At 41.1% G+C, this 16,009-nt stretch overlaps 2 long non-coding RNA genes across 2 annotated transcripts in view; both read right to left on the bottom strand.

The window, feature by feature from the left end:
- The window catches only part of LOC140705457 (uncharacterized), a 46,894-nt gene extending 32,651 nt beyond the window's left edge, over positions 1–14,243 (bottom strand). Inside the window, exon 1 of the long non-coding RNA XR_012084843.2 lies at positions 12,082–14,243. This is a non-coding gene — a long non-coding RNA (uncharacterized LOC140705457). The remainder of the gene's footprint in view (positions 1–12,081) is intronic.
- Positions 1–16,009, bottom strand: part of LOC144588445 (uncharacterized) — a 407,977-nt gene that overhangs the window by 342,485 nt on the left and 49,483 nt on the right. The gene's annotated exons all lie outside the window — the stretch shown is intronic.

Here is a 16,009-nt window from a genome sequence, read left to right on the forward strand (position 1 = left end):
GTGGAGGGGGGGAAGTCTGTGCATCTTATGGAGCGAAAGCGGCGATTTCGCCCCTGCTGGCCCCGTGGGGGGGAGCGTCGCAAGGGTCTGAATGAGCCTTCCAGGACTCTTGCGCTGCTCCCCCCACCCCCACGGGGCCAGCCTGGGCAAAATCTCCAGCTTCCAGGTGGGGAGGCATCGCAAAGGTCCTGGAAGGCTCACTTGGACCCTTGCGGCGCTCCCTCCACACACACACCCATGGGGCCAGTGTGGGCAAAAATGCCAGCTTCCAGGGCGATTTTGCCCCCACTGGCCCCATGGGGGTGGGGGGATCATCACAAGGGTCCAAGTGAGCCTTCCAGGACCCTTGTGCCGCTCCCCCAACCCCCACAGGGGCAGCATGGGAGAAATTGCCAGCTTCCAGGTGGGGGGAGCATCGCAAGGGTCCTGGAAGGCTCACTCGGAACCTTGCAACGCTCCCTCCATGGGGCCAGCATGGGCAAAATTGCCAGCTTCTAGTGTAATTTCACCCCCCTGGCCCCGTGGGGGGTAGGGGGAGCATTGCAAGGGTCCGAGTGAGCCTTCCAGGACCCTTGCGATGCTCCCCCACCCCCACGGGGCCAGCGCGGCTGAAATCGCCAGCTTCCAGGTGGGGGGAGCATTACAAGGGTCCTGAAAGGCTCACTCGGACACTTGCGACACTCCGTCCACCCCCTACGGGGCCAGCGTGGGCAAAAACGCCAGCTTCCAGGGCGATTTTGCCCCCGCTGGCCCCATGCGGGGTGGGGGGGAGTGTCACAAGGGTCCGAGTGAGCCTTCCAGGACCCTTGCGCTGCTCCCCCCCACCCCCCACGGGGCCAGCGCGGGTGAAATCGCCAGCTTCTGGGACTCTTTTGAGGCTTGGGAAGCCTCAGAAGAGTCCCAGAAGGTAGCGATTTCACCCCCTCTGACCCCTGGGGGGCAGGGTGAGTCTCTAAAGGGTTCTGGGACACACCCTAGGACCCTTTAGAGACTCACCGTGCCCCCCTGGGGGTCAGAGGGGGTGAAATTGCCACCTTCTGGGACTCTTCTGAGGCTTCCCAAGCCTCAGAAGAGTCTCAGAAGGTGGTGATTTTGCCCCCTCTGGCCTCCGGGGGGGGCTGCGTGAGCGTCCAAAGGGTCTTAGGGGGTGTTCCATAAGATGGACCTCTCCATAAGGCTCACCAATTTTGTTTTCTTCTCCTAAAAATTTGTTGCGTCTTATGGAGCGAAAAATACGGTAATTGTCTTCATTTATAATGCATGAGACAGTGCATTGTGACTTTTTTTTCCCCTTTCCACCTCCCACAGGACTGGAGGCCCAGATAGTATGAAAACACTTGAATCCGTTTCATTGAAACACCGTAGGATTATATTAGCTTATTGCTGCATAAGAGTGCAGCAATGGTCTTTATTTGGAAATCAAAACAACATTCTATGCAATGAAAGATTGTACATATATTTAGGTGGGGGAGAGCTACTTAGAGAGAAAGGGGACAGAAACAGTCTGAAAATGCAGGTTTTCCTTAAAGATTTTTTTTTTTTAAAAAAAAAAACATGTTTGCTTTTAAAAATAGTAATGGAGTGACAGTTCACTCGGAGGTCAGATAGTTCGCCACATATATTCAGTATACAGTCTTTCAGGATTTCTGAGTCCCAGCAGCCTCCTCACATATGTTTTCAAAGGGGAATTTAGCCTCCACCTCTGGGTCAGTTTAAACTTTTGACCCTGTCAATCAAGACCAATTAGCTCACTCTTAGCTAACTTTTTAACTTCTTCCTGACCAAAGCAGGTTTTTCAGAATCATGCTTGCAAGGGAATTCTTTGTCTGGTGGTAAAAATGGAGACACAAAAAGAATATTAAGTTTAAAAAAAAAAAAAAAACGCAGCTGCTGAAAATATGTTCAGAATATTTGTTCTGAATAAAGGACAAAAATTTAGAAGCTTCACATTTAACATGTGAAATTACTGTTTTCTCTTTTGTGGCTGGAGATGGTCATACCTGATGTTAGCAGAGCTTTGGTGACTGTATTCTGTCATAGTCTCCATTCCTTCCATCTTGTCACTGTATATTTGCTTGGCAGTGGTAGTAGTAGCAGCAGCAGCAGCAGCAGCAGCAGCAGCAGTAGTAGTAGTAGTAGTAGTAATAATAATAATAATAATAATAATAATAATAATAATAATAATAATAATAATAATAATAATAATAATAATAATAATAATAATAATAATAATAATAATAATAATAATAATAATAATAATAATAATAATAATAATAATAATGTGTAAAACCTGGTATCCTTTTTCCTCCTGGCAATGCAGCCATGCTAGTGTGCAGCAATATTAAGCCATTTCCTGGCATTTTGAATTGTAGGTACAGAAGCACAACATCCATAAGAAAGAATATTTTGAAAAAATATTCCCACCAGTTTCTCTGGTTTACTGGTTCTTTCCCACCTCCCCAATTGGAACCCTTATGATTTAGATAGGTCCTATTCCTAATGGTATTATGATCTAGCCACTCAAATGCCACATCACAGCACAAATTTCTCACACAGCGATTGAACGTTATTTGGAATGAAATCCCTAATCCCAAAAGGACAGAAGAAGAAAAATATCCTTCAGTTCTTCCTGTCTTCTGAAAATTAAACTAATACAAATCTCTATTTTGAACATGTAGCCGTTAAAAAATGGCCACTGATCACATGGACAGAAGCATTCCCTCCCAGTGGCTTTGCATTTGGGGTTTCAAGGAGTGCTTGGGCTTTCAATTGGCAGTTGAGTTGTCAATCTCCTACTTTGGGCTTTTTGGTTCTGTTACATTTTTACAATCATTTTCCATAATGAATGCTTTTTTAAAAAAATCTCAGCTTTTAAAACTTCCTGAAGTATTAAAGGAGTATTTGGTACTTTGGAGAGGCCTTCTTTGATTCAAGCACCACTTCAGGTTCTCTCATTTCAGATTGTTCCAGAAATTGATAAATATTCTTTTTAGCTTTAGAATCCAAAGAAGATACAGCTAGTATGCCATTATAAGCAGAATTTGCTTAAGAGGAAAAATAAATAATTTCATGTTTTATCATAACATGTTTTATCATAATATCTATCTACCTTACCCTTTGAGGGAGGGGGGCATGGTACATCAGGAAACAAACACAGGATTTATTTTCAAGTGAATTGTTCAGGTCAGGTCCAGAGTCCTGAAAGAAGTGCTTGCCCATCTAGACCTTTTAACATGCTAATCATAGGCTAGTAGAATACTTAGAGCAGGCTTGTCCAACCTGCGGCCCGAGGGCCGCATGCGGCCCAGGTCGGCTCGTACTGTGGCCCAGTGCAATTTTTTATTTAAAAAGAAATTCCAAAGTTTCAAGTTACACTGCCGGCGCTTGCGGCTGGAATGCAGCCAGGCACGTCACAACGGTAGGGGGGAGAGAGGGAAGGAAGGAAGGAGCGGAGGGGAGAGGGGGGCTGCGTGACTGCATTGCGCCATCCTCGTCAATAGGTGGACCTCCTCCTGGCCCCATAAAGCCACTGGAGTCAAAGCTGGCCACCTCTGCTGTCTGAGATCACAGTTGCCGGTAAGCGGGGCTGCGGAGGATGGCTAGGGCTGCCCCTCCATGCAGCTCAAACCAAATTTATGTGCGGCCCAAACCCAATTTTTCATCTTCTAATGTGGCCCAGGGAAGGTGAAAGGTTGGACACCCCTGATTTAGAGTTTATTCTAGTCAGCTTTTCCAGCTATTGAAAGAAATTCAATAAAGGTTCAGTAACAGCAGAGGGAATAAATCTAGTTTTGTTAAGAAATTGGAGTGTTCCCATATTCAGCGAAGAGAGAAATCCTGCAACTCACATAACTTTTATGCCACTGCCAGTAGAATTGTAGGTCCAAATTACAGGGCAACATGAACTTTCTTTAAATACATACTCAAAAAGTTATTTAAGGACATGCAGTAGCATAATTTCAAAAAACACATTGCCAAACTGGCTTTGGTGACCTCTGACCTCTGTTAAGTGAAAAATACTACTTGCAGCAAAATTAATTATCACATTAAAGCAGGGAGGTATATGGATGTCTACCTAGATTTATTCATGCCTGCTAAAGCATGGTAGCACAATGTGACTGTTAGAAGAAGTGTGAAAACTGTCTTGGTTTACTGCCATATCAATTGCTGGCTGTATGTGAAAGACAACATTAATTTTAAAGGGGGGGGGGAATAGAGCAAAGTAGTTTAAACATCTGGCCACTACGATTCTTCCCTTCTCTGTGTTTGATTATTTGTAATTCAAATGTCATTCTTTTCAGGATGAGGTAGGGAGGGAGGGAGGGAAGGAAGGAAGGAAGGAGAGAGAGAAATAGAGTTCCTTTGAATAGAAACCTTGGACAAATGCCTCATATATAGTTATACAGGTCAATGACTTCTGCATTTTTATAGGGGAAAATCTTTTGGAAACCATGCTGTGCTTGCTTTCTTGCTAAGAGAGCATACTGTTAGTCCCCTGGAGGCTGCTGTCAATTTTCAGACCAGCTTCGCTGGCTGCAAAATGGGATTGAAATTTAACAGGATGGACATTAGCAATGCTGGCTGAAGTGTTTAGATTAGTCTGGAGGATGTTTGGACGCTTCTCCTCTTTGACTCAGCCTGCTCCTGGCATGAGAAATAAAAATTGTAGGTGCCTATTTAGGGCTGTATGTTTTCCTTCTTCCACTTCCCTCCAATCGTATCTAGCCAGTAGTACTTTCTCTAGCTATACCTTTGGCTGTAGCTCTTCTTCTGCCTGCTAGACCTTAAGTTGTCTCTATTTGCTTTGTTGTGGGGCGTTCTCTTCTGTCCTCCCTCAAGAACAGGAACAGCTTCACTGGCAATAATTAGAGGGGTTTAGAGAACAGAAATGAAAATAATGGTGGAAGGTATGCCCCTATCGCACAGTCTTACAATATTGAACACAGTTTCTGAACAAGTTAGAATCAGAAGAGGCCTTATTCTTTACTGTCACTTACAGCTCAGACTTTATGCATAGCTACTCAGATGGAAGCTCCATTAAGGCCATTCAAGGTTTCTTCTGAGGATGTGTGCACAGATAGGACTGCAGCTTAATTTGTCATCAGAGTAATTAAATAGAAGCTAAAAGTGTCCAAGCATGCTATTGGTTTGGGCAGATGGTGCACTGTGTTTTTTGAACAACCATGAACATCTTTCTTTCCAGGACATCAGCAGTAGTTTTCTACAGAAAAACTTTGCTGCACATCAGTCTCAGATCAAAATAGCAATGTTTGTTGGAAGTGTAAAAAACAAACAAACAAACAAACAAACAAAAACCCAGGAACTTATTATCATAGGTGGTGGACATGTGAAAAAGTTAAGAGATATTGGACATAGGTGTGGGAAATAATAAAAGAAATCATTCAACAGAAATTAAATTTAAACCTGAAATAGCACTATTAAACATTATGTCAGAAATTACTGATAAGGAAATCAAATATTGTGTAATGTATATACTCGTAGCTGCTAGGTTACTCTGGGCCCAAAAATGGAAAAGTGAAGAAATGCCCACGATGGAGGAGTTCCTAAAGAAACTGTTGGATATCACAGAATTAGATGCACTCTCAGAAGTGCTACAAGAACAACCAAGAGACTATGTAAAACAAAGTTGGAACTTAATATATGTTTGGGCTCAGGAAAAGACAAAAGTTTAGGGCAAAATGTTTTATGTCTATTACTTTTTTCAAGGCTCACCGGAAACCTGGGGAAACTGGGATCGAAAGGAGGTTGGAATCTTTGTCCTCTGAAGGGTTTATTTTGTGTTATTCTTTTTTCTTTTCTTTTCTTCTTATTCTGTATTTGGTTGTAGTTTGCTTTAATAAAAATAAAAAAATAAACTAAAAAAAAAAGCAGACAATTACCTCCACAGATCTTTTTAATTTTTTAAAAAAACTATGACAAACAAAATAAACAAGCCATAATACAGTATCATACAATTATATTAAACCAAGAGGCAAAAGAAGAAGAAAAGTGTGTGTGAGGGGAGCCGACACACACTTATATAGCCTTGTGTTCCCCTCACTACTCAGAACTAGAGATGGGCAAGAATTAAAAATGAATTGTAAAATTAATAAAAAATGTTAAATTGTTGATTTGTATTAATCTGAGTTGATGTCCCCAATAAATATGAATTAACAAATCTTTAGTGATTTTTGACTCATTGATTCATTGGGCTATAGAATGCCCCCCGTCATCTAGACACACCAAAATCACAGAGTGGCTTCCCCTTATGCTCCCATACAATCCCTCCAAGTTTGGTGAAGATTGGATTCCCCTAGCCAGCTATTAAAGGGCACTTTCCTCAGTGTATAACTTGGAAGTTTGAAACCCAATCTTCTCCAAATTTAGAGAGTAGAAGCTTCTATGTGATTAGTAGACATTGTCTAGGGGGGCAGGGCAAAAATCAAATCAAATCAAATCAAATCAAATCAAATCAATCAATCAATCAATCAATCAATCAATCAATCAATCAATCAATCAATCAATCAATCAATCAATCAATCAATCAATCAATCAATCAATCAATCAATGTTGGTGTCTAAATGCCTGGTAAGAACTTTCCTGGAAGGCCCTCTTTGTGGGTGTATACTGTAACTCAGACATCTGAAATCTAAACTTCACCAAATTTACAGAGAATGTAGAGGAGGAACAAGGGAAGTGTTACTGTGATTTGGATGTCTCTAGGTGCTTGGGGAAATGTTTTATATGGTTTTAAAGGCAAAAATAAATAGACAGATTCATCAGTTCATCAGGAAAAAACCTGCAAATTTGTTATTCTTTATCAAAACAAATCACCATTTTTCCTATTCATGCCCATCTCTACTCAGGTCTATTTGCCAATTCACATATCAATTTATATTATTGTTTACTCACTTATTTTTTCATATTATGTTGTTGCCCGTTTTCTTTCCAAAAATACAATGGGTCTTCTTCACCAGGAGTAAAACCTTTCCATTTCTCAAATACATGTAATAAAAATACTTTCTATTTGTCTATTAAGCTGACAATTTATTTTATCATTAACAAGCACATTTACATTTCTTTATACTAATCTTCCATGTTGTTGACTGTTGTAGTCTTTGCAATAATTAACCTTGCCACAGTTACCATATTAACAATTAATTCTTTTTCTTCCCAACTTAATTGGTTGTTACTAATCTTATTCAAAGGAGCTATCACTGAAGACATTTGTACGTCCATACGCAGTGTGTTGTTTATCTAAGTTTGTGACTACTCCTTTTTTCTCTTTTCACAAGACCACCACACATGTAAATAAGTCCCCTTTTCTATTTTACATCCCCAGCTTAAAGACTGCTTCATTTAATAAATTCATTTTCACAGCATCAAGTACTATCTCTCTGCAGTTTTACAACAATTTTCTTAACCCTTACTGACATATTTTTTGTTATCCTCCTATTCCACATTCTATTCCAATCTTCCCCTTTGCTTTCCTTAGCTAAATATTCTTGCCATACATTTTAAGGCTATTGTTTTATCTTCTGCCTGCATTAACATCTTTTATATTACTGTTATAATACCCCTTCTGTTCTCACAGGCTTTGGGTTTCTTTCTTTCTTTTATTTTCTCAAGTTTCATCAATTATCTTCCCTTCTTTGCTTAGTTTTCCATTCAAAACAAAAACAAAAATAAAAAAAGCAAAACAAAAACAATAGAAACAAAACCCAAACCCCCCAAACCCTCCACAGATCCTTTAATTGAAGTCAACTTCTCTTTCTGGAAATGCTCAAAAGCAATGAGTAATATTGGTAATGATGGTTTTTGGCACTGTTTCTTGAACAGTGGACGTATACTCAGATACTGGGAGAACTTTTTCTTCAAGTTGTTGCACCCTGAGCAACAGTGAAGCCCAGAGTGAGCAACCAAAGTAATTTTTTTAGAAACCTCTGACTTTTTAGTCTTACTTTTTGATGATTAGGTATCCTTCAGTCTCGAGAGACTATGGTAACGTGCTCTGTACGAAAGACTTGGAATAGCATCTAGTGTGGCTGAGAAGGCCAATTCGTGAGTGACAATTCCTTCCACACTGAAGATATAATTTACATTATTATTATAGGGCTCAAAGCACTATGCCTTGTGAAACTCTCCGCCTGCACCTCTTCCTCTTCCCTTCATCTAACAACCATAGTCTCTCTTGCAACACCTTGAGCACCACTTGGCTTACGTGGGAGACTAATGCACTAGTCCTACATTTACTGCACTCCTTGGCACCTCCTTTCGTCCAAGGCTGCTATTCTCAGTGGGGACCACATTGACCTCTGGCACATTTGAAGAGGGCTACAGACTGAAAAAAATGTGAAAAGTTTCTGAAAGATATATTTTTGTGTTGACATGGGGCTCGGGATCCCAAGAAGACTCCTAAAAGGACAAAGAAAACAAAAGGGAAAAAAAAGAAAGAAAGAAAAAAGAAAAGATTGAGACTAACTGTTCCAGGGAGGCTTTCCCACAAACTGTAACATTCCCCTGGGAACAGAGAGAGAATGATCATTGGCTCCATATACACAATAGCTACTCTTCATAGAGAAAAACTGTACAAAACAGTGCCCAGCTCTTTTGCTGTTTTTCCCTGCTTCTTGATCTGCAATGGTTAGAACCATATAATTTAAACAAACAAACAAAAAGCTGGGGATCTCAGACAGAGGATGGTCCAAATGGGCACCAGGTGGCATAGCTAGAATGCAGACAAAGCCTAGCCAAGAGGGCAATATGGCAACCTGAACACTTTGTTAAATCATGGGCAGAACCCAGCTCAATACTCTTTTCAGGAGAATGGGTAGTCCCTGGCTCTTGCCTTGTCCTCCATGATAAACTTGCAGCTTCATTTTTGATATCCTTTTTTCAAGCCAGTGGATTTAGATGCCCCCCCTCATCATATGGTTGACCAGTACAGTGGTAAGTATCCCAGAATGGCTTCTGTCATCCCCTGGTCTTGCTTCTAAATTTGCCCTAGAAAGAGAGATCTAATGAGTCAGTGGTCTTTGTGACTGTGTCTTCCTGGGATGAGCTTGGGCTCATCTGTATCTGCTTCTCTGTTCAGCTTTTGAGGAGTTTGGGTCAGCCTCATAAAATCATAGAAAAGTGATGTTCAGGTTCAACAACATCTGAAAGATTGCAGCTATTATTTTGTACTGCTTGCCTGCTCCCTAATATTACAAGATATGTATATTTTGTACTATTTCCTTTTACGAAATTTGGCCAAAAGGATAATAGAATAATGAAGTGGGAAGGGGCCTACAAGGCCATCAAGTCCAACCTCCTGCTCAATGCAGGAATACCATCAAAGCATATCTGCCAGGTCATTATCTAAGTTTTTCTCAAATGCCTCTAGCATTGGAGCACTCATCAACTCCCGAGGTAACTGGTTCCATAATCGTACTGCTCTAACAGTTAGGAAGTTTTTCCTGAGATTCAACCGAAATCTGGCTTCCTTTAACCTGAGCCAATTGTTGCATGTCCTGCACTCCGGGATGATTGAGAACAGATCCTGCCCCTCCTCTGTATGACAGCCTTTCAAATATTTGAAAAGTGCTATCATATCATCCCTCAGTCTTCTTTTCTCAAGGCTAAACTTGCCCAATTCTTTCAGCCTTTCCTCATAAACCTTGGTTTCCAGCCCCCTGATCATCCTTGTCATCCTCCTCAGAACTTGTTCAAATTTGTTATCATTCATCTTGAAGTGTGGTGCCCAGAACTGGACACAATACTCAAGGTGAGGCCTAACCAGTGCTGAATAGAAAGAGACCAGCACCTCGCAGAATTTGGAAACTATACTTCTATTAATGCAGCCTAAAGAAAGTTGACTGCCTAAGAATTGATGCTTTTGAATTGTGGTGCTGGAGGAGATTCTTGAGAGTCCTCTGGACTGCAAGGAGAACAAAGCTATCCGTTCTGAAGGAAATCAACCCTGAGTGCTCACTGGAAGGACAGATCCTGATGTTGAGGCTCCAATACTTTGGCCATCTCATGAGAAGAGAAGACTCCCTGGAAAAGACCCTGATGTTGGGAAAGTGTGAAGCAACAGGAGTAGGGGACGACAGAGGACGAGATGGTTGAACAGTGTATTACACTGGTGGCTCATATTTAGCTTGTGATCTATGACAATTCCAAGATCCTTCTCACTCGTAGTTTTGCTGGCCCAGGTATCCCCCATCTTCTAACTGTGCAATTGATTTCTTTTTCCAAGGTGCTTAGCACTTATCCCTGTTGAATTTCATTATGTTGTTTTTGGTCCAGTGCTCCATCCTATCAAATTTATTTTGAATTTTGTTTCTGTCTTCTAGGGTATTAGCTATTCCGCCCAATTTGGTACCATCTGCAAATTTGACAAGCATTCCCTGCATTCCCTCATCCAAGTCGGGTACCTCACTTGCTATCTCCTCCCATTTAGAGAAGGACATTAATCATCACCCTCTGAGTATGATTCCGTAGTCAGTTTTTTATCCACCTGACACTTGATCTATCCAGTCCACACCTAGTTAGCACCAGGGATATAAGAAACTGATATAGTTGTTCAATTGCTCTGAAACTCTCCAGCATTTCTATCCTAGGTTTTATAATGAGTTGATACACTTTTTTCCTCTACCCCACAAAAATGTGTGTGCATTTATATGCAATTTTTTTAAAAAAAAATGCAGTTTGGTTTACACATTTTTTTAAACATATGATTTATATGCATTTCTCCCACCCCATTAATGGACATTTTTTCACATATGCATTTTCTAGCATTTGCACTGCTTTGCACATTTGTTTTTATTCATGCACATTAACTATAATTTGGAAAGGAAAAGGAGAAAAAGAATTACAGATGATGGGAATTTGAAAAATGCACAGACACTGTATTAGTCTCATGGATTCAAGTGATTTCAAGTGGGACAATTTTGTAGAAAAACCAACCAACCAGCACTCAGTTACTTTCTTTTCCGTTCCTATCATACATCTTGAGAAGCAAGTCAGACAAAATGAGGCTTGAATGAGCAAGGTTTCTCCACAATTAGGACAAAATAGCAGTGTTGAAATAGATTTCCTCCAGCAGATGGCACACTTAGATTATGTATTTCATAAACATTTCACCTCTATTTATTTATTTATTTATTAAGAAAGCTTTAACCTATTTTCAGAGTGGAGAAGATCATGTTTAAGTGGTTTTGCATGTTGAAAAACATCTTCCTCTGTTTCACACAGCCCTGTCTAAGGCATATTTTACAGAATAAGAAGAATGCAACAGCAATTAAACCATGGATGAGATGGTCCACATGCAGAATTAACCTTTATTTATTCCGTGGATTTGATCCCCCCACCCCACCCCCGACATTAACAAGATCAGGCACTTTCTGTGTAAGATTATTTTTGGGGAAGCACTCCTTACTGCCTCTTGTACAGATTGGAATTTTATGCTGCCTTTGGTTTTACTTGATGGACTCTGCCAAGATATTTGAAATGGACATATCTTTTGTTTTTGTTTAAAATCCACTAAAAACAAAATAGATGGCTGAGTGCTTTTCTGATCATAAGGAGAGGCTGGAAAAGGGCCAAGCTAAATTGTTTACACTGTGTATTAGTATTTTGGTTGTTATTAACAGTGCATCAGATTTATATAGCACTTTCGAGTGTTTAAAGCATGCACACACATACACGTAAAGACACACAAACACACACATGCACAGAGAGAGAGAGAGAGAGAGAGAGAGAGAGAGAGAGAGAGAGAGAGAGAGAGAGAGAGAGAAGCTATCCTGCATTTTCCTCCTTAACAGGTTTTTTTCCGGGAAGAAGGAAAAGAAGCAGCGGCAGTGAGAATACACAAATGGAAATCAATGTCATCTGAACCCCCTCCCCCCCCATAAATTTCCATGAACAAGGCAGGGAAATTGAATGATAAAAGCCTCTTCTGGAAGAGCACCACTTCACACACATTAGTGAGTTACAACCAAAGGCAATTCTGCCTGCGAGCATGTAGAATCCTCTTGGGGATTTGGAGTCATAAATAACTCTAAAAGGGCACTCAGATGTGTAAAATGTACCACTTACCCGGACCACGTCACACCCCCGTGCATTCTCCAACAACCAGGGATCCATTGAATTGTCAGGGATGACTGTACTTCTCTCCCCCACCCCCACTGCCGTGTTGCTGTTTTATTTAACTAAAGATTTTGCTAAAGGGCTATCAGTTAGTTAACAGTTAAGCGTATGCAAGCAGTACGTGCATGTTTATTGGGGGTGGGGGAATGCCCAATGCCTGTCCAATATTGTGAAAACTTTCATTAAATAACACAATAACCAGTGAACTGATTTAACTGAATAATATACAGTATTTGTATATTATTCAGGACCTTGAGGGAATTTTTTTAATTGAAAAGAAAAGTGCCTATGCAAGGTATCAAAAGTCTGCGAGGACCCCTGGGAATGAACACTGGGGAACTCATCACATCTCTGCACATTTATTATTATTTCATATGTTTACTGTCTTCTCTGGCAAAAAAAAAACAAAAAAAAACATAATCCAGAAAGATAGTGGTTTACAAAGTAGGGTACAAACTATTGAATTGTGATTAGATTCCTCCAGCTGTGTAGCAGATGTGCAACGAGTCACGGAGTAGAATAGCCCTGCAGTTCCCAGAGTCCATTCCTTTTTTTCCAATAATTGGTACTTGTAGTTTCAACAATGTACTCTGAGTTGAAGAAAGAATAAAAGGTTTCATTTACTTAACAGTGAACAGATAACAAGCTAAAAACATGATTGTTTTGAACAACAGGTCTCAACAGACTACCTGCTTCCATCATACTCAGGACAGGGAATGAAATACACTGAGGAGACAGGCAGGGCTCTCTTTGAATCCAGAGGCAGAGAAGGAACAATTGGGTGGATTTACAGTCATCCCAGCCCAGAAAGATCCCACCCAGCCACACCAACCAGAAGCAATATACAAGGCTGAAACAAACAAAGACACCACAGTATGTGAATATTACAGTAAAACTGATAGAATACTGATTCAACATGTTATTCAAGATATAATGTAACAAACCAGCACAAAAAAGTGTATAGCTGGGTTAAATTCCAAATACATATATACAGCAAATTAATCCAGTTAAACTGCCCCAAAATATCCTCAAATAATGCTAAATTTTAATTTAATGATAAAAGAACATGGAAAAAGCCCCAGGTGCAGGCCATAGCTTAGCTTTCTTTCTTCAGAGTTCTGTGCCTTCAGAAAAGAGCACACACAGCTTTTACCATTTGAACTCTGCTACTCTTACAAAATGGAACACAGTCCAGCAGAAGGTGGTGAAAAAGAGCATAAAAATGGGGCGTTTGCAGTCAAACTTTGTCACAGCTGTACCAGTTTAATCTCTGCACTGTCTAGACAGCAGGAAAAATACCCATGTCATCACTGCATGTAAACTACAATGAATGCTCCTCCGGGAAGAATCCTTCATAATCAGTGGTTTAGGCATCTGACTGTGGAGCTAGAGATTCCGTTCCTCACTGGGCCTCCTTGACAGGGGCTGGACCTGATGATCCATAGGGTCCCTTCCATCCTGATTCCATCCTGATCCTTGTTAAGGCTGATGCCTTAACAAATGGCATGTTATAAGGCATCAGCCAGTTGTATTTGTGGTTTGAGAAGTGTTCATGTTTTACTTTGCGAGCATTTTGCACTACATGGAGCAATTCGGATGTCCTTTGTGTAGTGCCATGTCGTTGTATCCCAGCAAGTCCTGCACTAACATCTGGATAATGTGCTCACTGGAGTAGAACTGGCTATTCAGACAGAGTTCCCATCGAGTGTATAGGCTGAACTCTCTGCATTACACTGGCATGTGAGGATAGTGATGCCCTGCTATTTTTCAGAAAGCAGGCATTCTGTCAGGCACACTGTATTCTATGTTACCCTTGAAAGTTCAGTGTCATTTCTTGACCATTCCCTCATGTCCTTGCTAATCAGATTGTCATACGGGCTGCACTAGCCAAGGGCACTGCAGAATTGTTATTGCTGAGCATCAAGGATACGCAGTGACATTTGTATGCACAATGTGTTCCACTTGTTTAGCTAGCAGCCAGATCATTTAACATGACAATTATCAATGTGAATGGAATGGATGAGGAGTCCTCTCTCACAGCTCAGAAATAGGACAAGGAGAACTCAACTGAAGCAATAAATCAGAAGGCTTTTCCCTTTGGCATTTGTCAGTAATTGAAGACAAAAAGGTGCTTTTATGACTGGAACCTAGGAGGTATTGTAGGATAATTTTTAGTACATACAAGATGCCACTCACAGTAACCCAGTGAGCCAGCCCAGGTTGCCCACTGGATGCAAAACATGCTCCCCCACTGTCAGACCCATCATCAAATGTGGTTGCAGCAGTGATGTGCAGAAACGCCTATAAAGAAGTGATGGATAGACAAATATGAAAAGACAGACTTAGCATAATAGGGGAAAAATGATTCAGAATTCTCAGTGAAAACATATTTTTTTTCTGTTTTCAAGACAGAATTTGCATTCAAAGGATGAGAGGGGAAAAATTCAAATAGTGAAAATATTCATTTGGCACCTCCTGTGATTTAGTCTGTGATAAAAGAGCACCTCAGTGTTAAAATCTGCACATTGGAAAGGTTTGTGATACACTTCAGAAAAATGAAACATGATTTTTTTCAAAAAAAAACCCATGTATTTTTTTAAATGTGGGTAACTGAAAAAGGTCTACAGTTGAAAAATATGCACAAATACACCCACCATTAGAGATGGGCACAGACTGCAGTTCATGTTGGTTCATCCTGTGGACAAACAGGTGTTTGGCAGTTCCCAGCCCCATGGCCTCCGATGGGTACCCACTCAGGGGCAGCACCTGGATGAGGCAGGGCAGGTAAGCTGGGACACTGCTTCTGAGTGAGTGTCTGCCAGAGGAGACAGGGCTGGGAATCATCAAGCACCTGTTCATCTGGACAAATGGGCATGAATTGCCAAACTGGTAGTTCGGACCCTTCTCCACCTGGCACACACACACACACACACACACAGACACACACACACAAAAGTATATTAAAGTTTATACAGCATATGCTGGCTTTTAAAAGAACCATATAAAACCATTGATTTATATCACTGTGCAAAGAAAAAGCTTCACAACTCAAAAGAAATAAATTCTTCCAAAAGTCTCTGGTTTAGAAATGTGCAAAATTGTTTCTGTGTTCAGTATTCAAAGTACCAGTAGTGTGAAATGGTTTTGACATTTTCCTTGCAATATCAGGCCCGCATTACCAGAAGAAAAAGGATGCCAAGATTTATGTAGAGAAGGACAATTTGAATGTTGGCAACACCAGTGTCAGCAATCGAGATGCTCTAGAATCCCCACTTGTGCTTACTACCATTCATACATAGGCAGCAAGCAAGGGGAAATCCCAGAAGCTGACTCCTTTGCCTGGAATAACGAGACAGACACAGATATATGGAATAACTAGGGCCACAACTTTATTAACTTATTTATACTTGGAACTTCCCTTTTACAAGGGGGCCTACCGTAGTGCACCAAACTGGTCCGTGACTGGAGTCAACCTTCCGATCCAGACCACCATTCGAGTTCCTATACAGGAGGGGCATTTTCACATCATATACAGTAGCACGCCTCCATGTTTCCAATAGCTGTGGTACCCCAGGTCTGGCCCATCTGGGCCTCCAAACCTAAATGCTCAGCATCCCCTGCAGTCCCCAGCCTCCCTCCTCTCAGCTGAAATTTCTGCTACTGCCATTCTGAAAGGAGGGGGTGACTTATTTGGAACTCAGCTAACCCTTATCTTTCGCATTGCCCACCACTGCATAGGGACTGCTTAATATGCCCCATGCCCCCCACCATGCTGAATATTTCAGCCCTACGCCCCCTTATAAATCCTTTAGAAATATATCTAACCCCAGACCTGACAGGTGTACTCCATGCTCTCTATACAGCTCCTGCCAAGAAA

Source organism: Pogona vitticeps, chromosome 3, assembly GCF_051106095.1.
Source record: "Pogona vitticeps strain Pit_001003342236 chromosome 3, PviZW2.1, whole genome shotgun sequence".
NCBI lineage: Eukaryota > Metazoa > Chordata > Lepidosauria > Squamata > Agamidae > Pogona > Pogona vitticeps.